The following is a 14,089-nucleotide window of genomic DNA, read 5'->3' as shown; positions in this document are numbered from 1 at the left end:
TACAGCAACCTGCAGAAAAATATACATGTAGATTTTCATCAGAGCTGGCATGAAGTTGTTGCTTTTCTTGGTTTCGCTTTGTTTTTCAGCCAGTCGCTGTTCAGCAAATGCAGGGCAATTCCGTAGTGCTGTCGGCACTACCGTGCTTTGAAAAGCAGCACAGGGCGCTACGCATCTCATAGATCCATGTTGCAAGCGTCCGACAAAAGCAGCAATTTCTACCTTGAGAAGCCAGATCTGTGCTCCGAAATGTGCCTGGCTCGTTGCTCGCTGCAAGTTCTGTAGTAATTTTCTGTAACCTTTCTCCTCGTGTTTCAGATATACAACATCAACACGACGACACCCAAGTACCAGGAGAAGTTTGCTGGATTTTCCAGCCAGAGCCTTTTTCTAGGTTTAACTTTGTTCTTTCATTTAACATAAAACATCACAGCAGATCCTCCTGTGAGACTGAACATTAAACCCAAACTGATTTCAGTTCGTGCTACCTAGATTATGTGCCACAGCGAACAAAAATCCACCCTGAGAAATACTATTAGCAACACAAGACAGATCAGAGTTAGTGGACAGGGATGAAGCTGTGGTATCAGCTGTGCATAGCCCACTGCTGAGGCAAACGGTCCTCTCCCAGTATCCTTCCACATCAGCCTCCAGTCCCCCACTGCTGAAGTCCACGGGAGAGCTTTGCCCTTAACTTCAGTAAGCAGGGAAACGACTCGGGCTCTGCTGGACAGCGGGAAAGGCCGAGACCGCTTTCCGTATACCACAGGGAAGAGAAGATTGGCTGAAGATGTCTCACAGCTGCACACAAAACCTTTGCTTCACTGGAAGCTCATTGCAAATCTGCTGTTTAAGTGCACCCGTTGCAATGCTTTTTAGTTGAGAGGACTTCGGGAATATCCTCGCACCTGACCCTCATATATAGCCACATATAAGGCGGTTCAGCTTGGGTTTAAGGCCCCCTGGGAAATGCCACAGATGTATGGAAAACCTGTGTTACCACAGGCACTTTGGGAGCTGCAATAACACCAAGGAAAACCTTCCATTCATTAGCAAAGCCGTCAAGAAGGTATCAGCGAAACCGAGGACCTAAAATCTTCCTAGGGCCATAATAAAAATACTAAGCTAAGTCTATTTTCTAGATCTATATATTATAAAAATTTTGAGAGGGCAGCAGCATAATTCCATGAGGCGAGGGAAGCAGGGGAACATCAAACACGAGCTATTTTGCGTTGGAACAATCCCGGAGTTGAACAACTCATTTCTGCGCAAGGTTCACGAGCCCATTTTAACACCACCCTACGTCTCCAACTTATACCTTTTTAATACTCCAGGCCCCAGTATAGAAGAGTAATGCAGGCCGAGTACATAACAGAATCAATGAAAGCTACCAAAAGGGAAGGTCAATGGGTAAACACTTGCAAGATAAACCCAAAAGGTTCAAACAGGTCACCATTCACCTGCACGTACAAGGAAACCAAGCCTCTGTTTTGGCTGGACTCAACAGCCCAACAGGAACGATGGAGCTGAAAATCCCCTTCTGGTGGGTTGGACACCATGTTTTGCAAGCATCTGGTATGTAAAGCCAATCACCAGGCTACAGATTAATTCCTCTCTGTGCACAGCAGGGACTACACTCTTCTCAAATATTAAGTATCATCCACAGTAGCAACAGGCAAAAGCATGAAAACCTCTAAGCCAGACAAATTGATAACCCACCCGAGGGAGGCCTCTCGAAGGACCTCTTTGAGAAACCTCCCTCTCTCCCAGCACTACCTTTTAGCAGAAATTTATTTCAACAACTTTCTGAGGGCAGAAACATGTGGACACATGAAGAAAAGCGTCTCTGCATCCGAAAACGCAACCGTCGCACTTGCCCTCCCTGCACAGCTTGGCAGAACGGCTCCGCTGGAGCAAGAGTAGGGTCCGTGACCACAGATGGTAAGGATGCCCCAAAACCAGGGCGATGAAAATAGATGGAACTGATACAAATTGAGACAAATGAAAACGTGGCTGTCTTCTCAAGAAACAAGCTTCTTCACCATTTCTTCACTGGTTTACTAGAGAACGCGAAAACCCCACAGAAATAAACCCCCACAATGAACAACTCCCCCCTAGACACCTGTGTGGACAGTACATGGATTAAGGATGCACCTTCCTTTTCGTGTCTGACTCCCTCCCTGCCCTTCAAGACTCACAACTAATTTGAACGCCCTCTGACCAAAGCAGCTGGATCAGAATCAGTCATGGACTACGCAGCACTTCAACTCGAGAACGAAGAAGCCAGAAGGACATTGGGAATTTACCCAACTCCAAGGACCAGCTGCAGGGCAGGGTCTGTTACACCACACCATTCTGACACAAGTCTTATCCCATGTGTCTTTCTCTCAGTTCCCTCAAAGACAACGGTAATGCACTAGGTCAAGACGTATTGATAGTAACGTGGAGAAAGGTTCCCAATAAGCTTTTTGAAGCTGCAAATACAATCCTGATCCATGTGTTCCTGTTAGGCCTTTAGACTGTAGGAAACAGTCAGGCACCACTGCGGTATAAATACAAGAAAGAGGGATGAAATGCCAAGGCCTTACAAGCCCAGTCTCCACCTGGGAAGAGTCCCCAGCACAGGCACAGCAGAAGAGCAGCCTCAGCATCTCTTTGAGAGCTGGAGTAAGGAGAGGCACTAGTAGCGTGTGGCTGGGGCGTAACCTCACACAGACTTCATACGGACACTGTCACGCCCTCTCCAACAGGCACTTTGCTTCATCCTAACTCAGCATTACTCCAGCACAAATCCCACGCTCCAACCTCCCGCGTGCCCAGCTCAGGCCACGGGCATCACCAGTTCACACCTCTGCACGGTCACTGTGCTGGCACGGTCCCAGCAACAGGTTGCCCCTGCCCGGAGCAGCGCACAACAGCCGTCGAGAGACAGGGAGTATATTCTTCACTTTGCTAGAACAAGAAAGTAAAGTGAAATACTTGCTCAAGTGATTATGATTTATGTTAGGTACTATCCATCTTACTACCGATTGCATCATTTTAATTCACTTATACTGAAGAAATTGTGTAATATACAAGATAATTTCATTTAAGCACATACCTCCTAAGCATCACTCTAATGCTTCTTCATCAAGAACATACAGTATCTCCAAACAAGTCTAGCCAATTACTACAACAAAACAGTTCTCAAATACAAACAAATCCTGACTTCCATCAGGCCACTAGCCCATCGGTCTGCTTGTGTAGAGCTGTCAGTGAGCCTACTCACACAAGTACTCTGAGGGGGGAAGTCAACACCCCACTGATGCAAGGAGGTGTCTGCCAGGGACCAGACTGTACTTATAAGAAGCCAGGTGCCTTGCTTCAAGAACTTAATTTCTGAAGCAAAATCCAATGACAATCCCTCAGATGGTGCCCAAGAAGTCATCACCTCAGTGATCCTCCTGTTGGCTACTATTTTTATTTGATAAACAGACCTTTACCCTCAGGTCTAACAAGTTGAGAAGCGATCAGCAGTGATTCATGGTTTCAAGGCAAGGGGCCCTCCCAGCCAGGCTGGCTCTTGCTAGCATTCCTTTGGCAGCAGTACTGTAGATGCTTTCAACTAGGTGAAAAACAGAGAGAGCAAAGCTTTAACCCAAACAAAACCCCTCCTGAACATATTTCTCTACCCCCTGTCATTAAAATAGTTGAGACAGCTGCTACCCACAGGTGGTAGTCCATGCAGTCAGTTACACTGCCTATGGGTGGCTTGAGACACAAGGTCTCTGAACAATTACTTTTCTCACTGCAGCTTTGACCTATCAGCACTTTTTGTCACTCCAACAACTCCTTGTCAAATCCTCATGTGCAGGTACAATATCAACACCTTGGGGAGAGCACAGGGCCTGTAGAAGGTACAGTTGGGAAGGTATTGTAGAAGTGACAGGGGAATAGCAAGAGAGACAAAGACAAGGCAAAACTAACCCCGGCTCAAGAAAAACAATAGAATATCCTCCATTGAGGATATCTCCTGTGTTCAAAAACTCTCAGCCCCCTCTCATCAGTGGAGTCCTTGCCCTCAGCCAAAGGACACACAAAGAAAAACCCTACTAAAGTCTTTGTTGACTAGGAACCAGAGAACACCACCACTTGATACACAAGCTGTTAGGCACCAGCTCAGGAGCAGCTGTTTAGCTCACCAATGAGCCCTCCAAAGAGAGAGTGCTGCAGCCAGCCTCCTCTTCCCCACCACCCCACCCCATCACTGCCAGGCCCACCTAAACCATTAACTGGCGGAGCCACAGCTGGGCACCGAGCTGGAGAAAGGTTGGGCAAGAGCCCTTTCTCCAGCTCTAGACTTCACAGAAGGATGCTCCTGCCCTCAGGAGCTGGCAGAATTCAACTGCAGAGAGGGCAGGGAGGGGGAAGCGGGGAAGGTTTGCTCAGGAGCTGGAGACAAACCTTTGCTGTCAGTGGTCCTAACTATCACATACCAAACAGAGGGGGGAAGTACTCAAAATTAGTGTCCTGCACAAAACAAGCAGCTTAGTGGAGGGGTTTTTGTTTGATTGGTTGGGGATTTTTGGGGGTAGGAATCAAGTTGCCCAGGACTTATGCTTTGCTGATGTGTGCGTTAGCTAGAGCCTCCTCTGGGGTGTAATCACAGTCAACTTCACAATTCACTTGTCAAACTTGCAAAAATGCTTCCTTTTGTATGGAGGAGTAAACAGGTCAATATTCTGCCAAATTTTGCCCTTCCCCTGCCCTCACTGCTGACAATACCTACACACAGTACCAGGTAAGGCTCAAGAGGTACATGTCCAAGTTGAACTGACTTACCGCAAGTTAAGCAGAAAAATCAGCAAAAGCATCAGAGACTGGGACATTCTCTTGCTTCCAAGACAGGACAGATCATCCCTCTAGGAAAAGGGAGACAGGCAAGTGCTACTCAAACAATTAACTAATTAGCAAGCTAGTTCAGCAAATACCATCAATGTTTTGTGTGCAGAGAAAAAAAGACATGTTTTTTAATAGTTAATATATCATAGAATCACAGAATGGTTTGGGTTGGAAGGCACCTTAAAGATCATCTAGTTCCAACCCCCCTGCTGTGGGCAGAGACACCTTCCACCAGACCAGGTTGCTCAAAGCCCCATCCAACCTGACCTTGAACACTTCCAGGGATGGGGCATCCGCAACTTCTCTGGGCAACCTGTTCCAGTGCCTCACCACCCTCATAGTTAAGAACGTCTTCCTTACATCTAATCTAAATCTACCCTCTTTCAGTTTAAAGCCATTACCCCTTGGTCCTGTCACTACGTGCCCTTGTAAAGAGCCCCTCTCCAGCCTGCTTGTAGAGCCGCTGCAGGTACTGGAAGGCTGCTATAAGGTCTCCCCGGAGCCTTCTCTTCTCCAGGCTGAACAACCCCAACTCTCTCAGCCTGTCTTCATAGAAGAGGTGCTCCAGCCCTCTGATCATCTTCGTGGCCCTCCTCTGGACTCGCTCCAACAGGCCCACGTCCTTCTTAAGTTGGGGGCCCCAGAGCCGGACACAGTACTTCAGGTGGGGTCTCCCGAGAGCAGAGCAGAGGGGGAGAATCACCTCCCTCGACTGCTGGTCACGCTTCTTTTGATGCGGCCCAGGAGACGGTTGGCTTTCTGGGCTGCGAGCGCATGTTGCTGGGTCATGTTGAGCTTCTCATCAACCAACACCCCCAAGCCCTTCTCTGAAGGGAATGAGACACGGACTCCAGTGCTGATAGTAGGGGGGACCTTTATTTACCTGACAGCACTCTTACCTGACATCTGCAGGGTGCAAGGGGATTGTAAAAAAGCAGTCTTTCAAGTCTATAACTACTATGTCCCAATTTCGGGGTATCATGGTCAGTGAAGGTAATCCTGGCTGGAGTGACCCCATTTCTTCTATTACTTTATTTATTTGTCTCAAATCATGCAACAGTTGCCATTTTCTGCTTTTCTTTTTAATAATAAATACCGGAGAATTCCAGGGGCTGGTCGTAGGTGTGACGTGTCCCTGTTGGAGTTGCTCAGCGACTAACTCTTGAAGTACAGCGACCTTTTCTTTGGGGAGTGGCCATTAATCTACCCAAACGGGCGTCTCTTTTTTTTCCAAGTTAGTTTAATTTTCGGTCGCTCATCAATGGCCACTACCGAAAATTTTCGGGACAGTTCAGGGTAAAACCACCTTGTGCCATCACATCCCTTCCCAATAGACTCATGGGTAAATTTGTTACATATGGGCGTACAGTGAATGTGGATCCTTCTTGAGTTTTAATGGTAAGCAAATTAATACTTTGAAAAGTATGTGAAGTGCCACCAACACCAACTAAACCTTCCGTGGGTGTGGCCAGTGGCCAACTGCGTGGACAATCTTTCAAGGCTAGCACAGTAACATCCACCCCTGTGTCTATGAGAACCGGCAGTTGAACACAAGCAGGGCTTGTGTGAGGATTATACAGTGTCACGGTAAGCATAGGTCTAGTGGTACAAATCTGCGTAGCCCAAAAAATTGCAGGAGGTCCGGTTGATCCAAAACCTGCGTCACATCGGTCACAGTTTTCAGCCTATGGAACTACTGCCTTAAACAGGATGAGCTGGGCAATTCTAGTTTTTCCGGGTATAAACACTGGAGGAGAGGGGGTCCAGACCATAGCTTGAATCTGTCCAGTAAAATCAGCGTCAATAACCCCGGGCAAAACAAACAGACCCGTCAAGGTGGTACTAGATCTGCCCAACAAAAGTGCGCTATACCCTTGCCCTAAGGGTCCCTTTACATTCAGTGGAATCTTTTGAACATGGGATCCCCAAAGAGTAAAATCCGTTACCGTGGCGACATCCAGTCCAGCGCTTCCTCGGGTCCTGGCAGAGAGTGTATCCATGGTGACGATGTCTGTGGCGTTGTTGTCACGGCAGCCGATGGTAAACTTCTGGCCATCATTGCCTTTGGACGGAAGTCCGGTGTGGACTGCCCTTCCGGTCCGAGGGTCGATGGAACTTGTGTCATCATGCGTCCCCACCTCACGCTCCGCCTCCCGTTTCCCTGCCACGTTGGCAGAGGCTGTCCTTCCGTGTTGTATTTTGAACGACACTTGTTGGCCCAGTGCCAGCCCTTTCCGCAGTGTGGACATAAGGTAGGAGGATTAGAACCAGCGCTCCAGCCAATAGCTGACTCTCGCTGCGGGCAGTCAGCAGCTAGATGCCCTATGGTATGGCACCGATAGCAGCGCTTGTCTCCAATAACTCTCTGCCCTATTTTGAGGGCACTGGTAAACGCTCCAGCCAACGCAGCAGTGTGATGTTCAATAGATCCAACCCGATTGCTTGCTTCGATCATCTGTACTAACATAGAGTTAACAGGCATTGCTTACAATAACTTTTTACAGTCCGTATTTGCATTTTCCACTGCCAATTTCAGTATTAGGGCTTCCTTCGCCTCAGGATTCTCAATTTGTTTATCTAGCGCATCCCTCAGTCTATCAATGAATTGCATATATGGTTCTTGGAGCCCCTGTCGTATACTAGTAAACGATTGTTCTGGCTTTCCAACTTCGGGCAACCGCAGCATCGCCTGCAAAGCTAATGCCGCGGACTGTTGGAGAATATTGGGATCTAATCTAGCTTGCAATCGAGGATCCAGCAAAGGGTCGGTGCCCATCAACTGGAGATTTCCTGCCCTGGCAAGGGGATCGCCAGCTTGCCGCCCAAGATTACTCAGGGCTGCCACCTCGCAGGATTCTTTCCATTTTTGCTTCCAAAGCAGTCGCTGGGTTGGAGTTAAAATCATTGCAGCCACTTGCCGCGAGTCATACGGAGTTAGCAAATGTCCTGTCATAACATTCTCTAACAATGACTGAGTAAATGGCGCATTTAAACCGTACACAGTGACAGTCTTTCTCAATTCCTTAATTAGGTCCCACTGGAAGGGAGTCCACTCATTCAGTCTATTGTCTTGTACACGCACCGGAAACACAAAACCTGCATCTTCACCATCCTTCAGTGCCTCCCTACGGAATCACTCCCACTGATCTCGGGGGTCAAAAGCCTGTTCTGCTATTGCCGTGGGTTGTGCTTCTGATGCATGTATCGGATGCGGGGGGGGCGACATCGGCTTTGAGGGAGGGGAGTTCGGGGGGGGTGACTTCAAAACTACTTCCCCACTTGCTTCGCCCGAGCCTCTGTCTTTTTCCCCCAAGTCTATAAGAACGTCTTTTTCCTGTGGCTTGCTCGCGATCAGCTCACTATCACCTGCTTGTACCGCCTGAGCAACTGCATTCTGCACTTTCTTTTCTGCTTGCCATAATCGCAGGGTCTCAGTGACTAAACGCCACGTAGTCATAACTTCAGTAGCGGTGGTGTCCCCCCTGCGTGCTGCCTCCCAAATCTGCTCTCCCGCCTGTTCCCGTTTTCGCGTCATACCGCAGATACTGTAGAGGGAGTCCCTTGCTTTTGCAAAAACTTCAATAAGAACTTTATCTTATGGGAGTCATATTTCACTCCTCTTTTTTTCAGGAGTTGCATCAATAGCTTAACTATGGCCTCTTCCTCTGCTGATATATTCGCTCCCATGATCACTGATCACTGCCCAGCGTTCACCTGTTTCTTAAGGTGATGTCTCAGGATTAAAGCCGCAGTCCTGCCGCTGGCTTGATTCGTTCAGCTGGGGTTCCCTCCGAACACCACTTGCAGCGTTGCTTTCTCCGAATCACATCGGGGTCACCACTTGAAGGGAATGAGACATGGACTCCAGTGCTGATAGTAGGGGGGACCTTTATTTACCTGACAGCACTCTTGTTTATACTCATCCCGACCGGTCCACGCGAAGCACGCGCAATGCACGCGCTTATTCTAACCATCTAATTGGCTCTATAACTTTTATCATGCAATATTTCATTGGCTTATAGTTATCTTGTTGTTCCTTCTTCTGCATTCTTTTGCTCCTTCTTCTGCGTTTCTTGTTCTCCTTTTTTCCTCTGGGCCCCTCGCACATGATCTCAGTTCAGAGATGTGTTTATTAAATCAAGGTCATCAGTGTACTGGTCTCCTACACTTCTCCTCAGGGCTGCTCTCAATCCATTCTCCATCCAGCCTGTATTTATGCTTGGGATTGCCCCATATCAATGGAAGCTACTGGCTGGTTACAGCCGTGAGCTTCATACAGCGTCACATACTTATGGGTTTATCAGAATTAGTAGTTTCGGGTTCTTTCATCTCCTCCAAACACTTGGGAAAGCCATTTTTCACCAAAGTCTTTGGCAATTTTCTCCTAAGAATAAAAGCAACCACTGGCAATGACCAACAAGTAATCCAAGATTTGAGCAAGATTAAGCCAGCCATTTTCTGGCTACACAGAGCAAATTCTGGAGCTGGGCTGCACTTGGTTGTTTCTGTCCACAAGCAATGTTGCACACTTTTGCTAACACATACTTGTCACAAATAACACAGTCTCCTGACCAAAGGGCCCGCGCGCTCTCACACCTATAATATTAAGAAAACTGGCCAAAGACCACAGACTCGCAGATTTAGGTTTCAACTCCACCGACGGCAAAAAAAAGGAATAAACCATCCTCTCCTCTATGATATAGTCATCACACCAATACAGCAAGGAAAAAAACCCATACCCTCACGCCCACCCCAAATCAAACCAAGAAGCACTCATGCTTTTAGCCTCTAGGATTGCCATAAGCAATGGCATAAGAAAAACCAGAAGGGGGGGGGGGGGGGGGAGGGCCAGGGAGCAGCACAAAGGGTCAGAGAGAGTCAGAGATGAACAGGAAGGAGGACAGGGACCATGAGATACAGAATGAAACAAACCAGTGACAGTGAGCAAGACAAAGGGATAGAGACAGAAAGAGAATGAGCTAGGAAGGCAGGGACACAGCGGCACATACAGGAGCAGAGCGGAAGAGAACACCAGGGAACAGGCCAGAGCAATTGTGGGGAAAAGAGAGAGAGATGCAAATCACAACAAAGAGATGGAAAAGGAAAAAACAGCGATTGGTGCAGGACAGAGACAAGGGGATGGGGGGGGGAGGGGGGGGGAAGAGGGAGAGGGAGCAGGACGCAAGAATAGAGAGGAGACATACAGGGAAGCAAAAAAAAAATTTGTTGCAGCGTGGAAAAGAGAAGGGGCCAGGGGAGAGGCAGGGGTGCACAAGAGGGGAGACAGGACCCCAAGGGCCCAGGACTCACCACAGCTCTCGGTCTCAGCGCTGCCGGAAGAATTTGCCAGTTCAGACACTTCTTTCTCCGTCCTTCCTCCCTTCTTCTTCTGTAACTCTGGTTGCTTGGCTGTCCTCCACCTAAGAAAATACATGAGTGTCTTACAGCTCTTATAAGACGAGACTTCCTAGACACATAGCCTCGCTCGCTCATGCACTACATGGCCATACCGCGCTTTTGGTTAAGCATACAGACCCTGTGGTGCACGCTGGTAGCCTGGCCTGCTGCAGACTATGAGGAGGGATCCTTTTTCACCCAGAGAGGCAGGCTCTCTCTTGCCTGCAGCGGGAGGCAGCTGCTGGCTGGCCGGCCTTCGATTTCTTCTTCTTTACCCTTCTCTGGCCTCTCCAGCTTCAGCTGCAGCAGCTCCTGTCCACAGCCACCAAGCGCTCCGCCCGTCCCTTTTCGCCCCCACGCCGCGAGTAGAGCGAGGTCAGGCAGAGACAACCCATGCAAGCCTGAGGCGGGTACCATCCCCGGCAGCCCCAGGGGAGGAAGGGACAACCGCGGCCTCAGCGCAGCCTCTGGGGGAGAGAAAGAAGCAGCAGCAGCCACCGTTATTACCACAGATCGCCCCTGGCTGAAGCCTCTCCTTCTGCAGGGGCTTCTGGAGACGCCGCCCCTTTACCACACGGCTGCTAACGGCACCCACATTAAAGGATAGTCCAGCGCATTCGAGGACCAGCTCACTGCCTTCCCAACAGGGCTTGGGGGCAGCCTGGAGCTACGGGACAGGTTTCAGGGGAGGTGCTGGAAGCTTGGAAGCTGCCCATCCCGCCACGCCCAGGCAGCCAGGAGACAGCCCTTCTCCACCGAAGGGGCTCGCTTGCCTCACCAGGGGCCCCAGCCCTCATCCGGCGCTGGGGCCTCGGACCAGAGCACCGCCATGCTGCTCCCGGGCACAGCGAATGCAACGCCACCAAGAGCACGCCGGAGGGTCCATGGCCCCATAAAGCGGTGAGCACACTATAGTGCACAAGCGCGGCACTAGCGTGGCAGTCCCGACTGTTAATTTAATTTTTCTCACAATGTTACCCCACAAGTGTGATGTCGCTTACGAGGTGTGCGGGACGCCAATATACACACAGGGCAGAGGTATTTTTATTTCATGTCTGTGCAGAAATGGGTGCTAGGTGGTACCCCAACCCTCACAAGCCAGACACAGCCAGCAACCTGGCACAGGCATGGGCACACACCACCACCAAGCTGGTGCTGCCATGGGCAGATGCTGCCGCCAAGCTGGCACCGGCCTGGCAGACTTTAGTTTACAGCCCAAAGACGAGGCTGGCCTCTAAACAAGAAAACATGTGGAAGCATCCTTACAGGATGCCAGTCCAGTGGTGTCCGTGATAGCTCTCACAGCCTCCCATGTAATAGACAACTCCCCTGTCCGGGACCATGTTTTGCATGTCCCAGGCCCTCCCCGCACCCATGCTGAAAATCAAACAGAACCATTAAGGACTCTGCTTCATCACCTCAGCCTCCAAAAGAAGCTTCCTTCCTCTGCTAACGCTCGACACAGATAATCCCCATGCTGTTCCTTGAATGCAGGCTGGCCTTGGGTGCCTGTACTGCCAAAGGAAGAGAAAAAGATCGTGCTCTTGTCACGTGCTCCATCATCCTCTTGTTCTTCAAGAAAACAGAAGAAAGCTGCCATCCCCATTGCTACATAGGAGAAATTTGTGCGGGGGACGGCTGAGCCCATCCCCAGAAATGGAAAACTCTGCTATGACCCTGCTTTGCCTTTTGGCGACAGCGCCCGCCATCGGTGTGCCCCAAACAGGCGAGGTCCCGTTCAGGCTGGCATCCGCCACAAAGAGGAGAGGTCCCCTGCGGGCTGAACAGAGTCAACTGAACAGGGTCTTCAGAAGGACTTAGCCGTGCATTCAGTTTACAAGTAAATGCCACCCAAGCAATGGTAGGGGGCATTCTGGCATCTAAAGGAATTCAGGAGTTAATTTAGTATTTCCAATGGAACATTCCATAGGTTGTAAAAACAGCCTTAAAGTCTTTTTCCCTCTTGCACCAACAACGCTTCTTTTAGTTCTACTTAAGGGTCCCCTACAACTACTTACCACAGCATGTGTGGCTCCACTATCAATGAAAAATACAAAAATCTCTTCTTTCATTCCCCAGCTTGACTGGAACCAGAGGATCGTCTGGGGAAATTTTAATAGATTCCTCCGGCCCCCTTCAGTCCAACCCAATCTCCGTCACGACTCCAACGGCTGCTTCTGTCTCTCCTTCCCGATTACTCAGACGGCATGGACGATTTTTTTCCAACGGCCCTCTTGCTTACAATTTGCACGCCGATGCATTCCCAGGGGAATGTCATAACGATTTCTACTATTATTTCTACAGCCCCTTCCTCGCCCGCAAAATTCACCTCCTGTATTTTCTCTCCCTTTTTCCTGGTCTTCCCTCAAGGCAGCCAACAAAGAAGCTTGCAGCGTTACTCGTCCCCGCTTCTCCTTCTCTTCTATTTCCTCCCGATTATTACGTACCTTAGATGCCATTGAGAAGAACTGTGAGATTGTCACGCCATCCTCGCCCCCTACCTTTTGTCATCTCTTTCTTATATCTGCTGCTGCTTGACCAATAAACAGCGTGTTAAATAACTTTGAATTGCTATCATCTTCCGGATCCAGATCTGTCCGTTTTCGAGCTACTTCACACAATCTCTCATAGAAGGCTGACGGGGTTTCCTTATCCCCCTGCCTTACTTCAGATAGTTTAGATAAATTCTTAGGCTTTTGCACTCCATGTTGAATCCCATACAAAATTAACTTCTGATATTCCTTTACCCTCTCCAATCCCTCACACTTGTGTTTGGATCCCACTCCGGATCCTCTTTCGGGAGGTACATATCGGTATCGAGCAGATCATCCCGAGTGCTATCACACGGCATGTAGAGAATAACCAAGGGATCAAGCCCAGCCAGCATGGGTTCAGGAAAGGCAGGTCCTGCTTGACCAGCCTGATCTCCTTCTATGACAAGGTGACCCGCCTAGTGGATGAGGGAAAGGCTGTGGATGTTGTCTATCTAGACTTCAGTAAAGCCTTTGACACGGTCTCCCACAGCATTCTCCTGGAGAAACTGGCTGCTCATGGCTTGGACGGGTGTACTCTTCGCTGGGTAAAGAACTGGCTGGACGGCCGGGCCCAAAGAGTGGTGGTGAATGGAGTTTACTCCGGTCGGCGGCCGGTCACAAGCGGTGTTCCCCAGGGCTCGGCGTTGGGGCCAGTTCTGTTTGACACCTTTATCAATGATCTGGACGAAGGGATCGAGTGTACTCTCAGTAAGTTTGCAGACGACACCAAGTTGTGTGGGAGTGTTGATCTGCTGGAGGGTAGGCAGGCTCTGCAGAGGGACCTGGACAGGCTGGATCGATGGGCCGAGGTCAATTGTATGAGGTTTAACAAGGCCAAGTGCAAGGTCCTGCACTTGGGCCACAGCAACCCCATGCAACGCTATAGGCTTGGGGAAGAGTGGCTGGAAAGCTGCCTGGCAGAGAAGGACCTGGGGGTGTTTGTTGACAGCCGCCTGAATATGAGCCAGCAGTGTGCCCAGGCGGCCAAGAAAGCCAATGGCATCCTGGCTTGTATCAAAAATAGCGTGGCCAGCAGGACTAGGGAAGTGATCGTGCCCCTGTACTCGGCACTGGTGAGGCCGCACCTCGAATACTGTGTTCAGTTTTGGGCCCCCCGCTACAAGAGGGATATTGAGGTACTGGAGCGTGTGCAGAGAAGGGCAACGAAGCTGGTGAAGGGTCTGGAGCAGAAGTCTTATGAGGAGCGGCTGAGGGAGCTGGGACTGTTTAGCCTGGAGAAAAGGAGGCTGAGGGGAGACCTTATCGCTCTCTTCAAC

At 49.7% G+C, this 14,089-nt stretch overlaps 1 long non-coding RNA gene across 4 annotated transcripts in view; it reads right to left on the bottom strand.

Moving 5' to 3' along the window:
• LOC142418257 (uncharacterized) overlaps positions 1-14,089 on the bottom strand; it is a 36,450-nt gene that overhangs the window by 19,906 nt on the left and 2,455 nt on the right. The window contains exon 3 of one of the 4 annotated variants that reach the window (XR_012778229.1): positions 11,772-11,792. The exons of the other annotated variants lie outside the window; for them this stretch is intronic. This is a non-coding gene — a long non-coding RNA (uncharacterized LOC142418257). Of the gene's footprint in view, positions 1-11,771; positions 11,793-14,089 lie in introns of those variants that run through there. 4 annotated transcript variants of the gene reach the window in all.

Source organism: Mycteria americana, chromosome 17, assembly GCF_035582795.1.
Source record: "Mycteria americana isolate JAX WOST 10 ecotype Jacksonville Zoo and Gardens chromosome 17, USCA_MyAme_1.0, whole genome shotgun sequence".
Taxonomy (NCBI): Eukaryota; Metazoa; Chordata; class Aves; order Ciconiiformes; family Ciconiidae; genus Mycteria; species Mycteria americana.
This window is presented reverse-complemented; position numbering and strand designations above follow the sequence as displayed.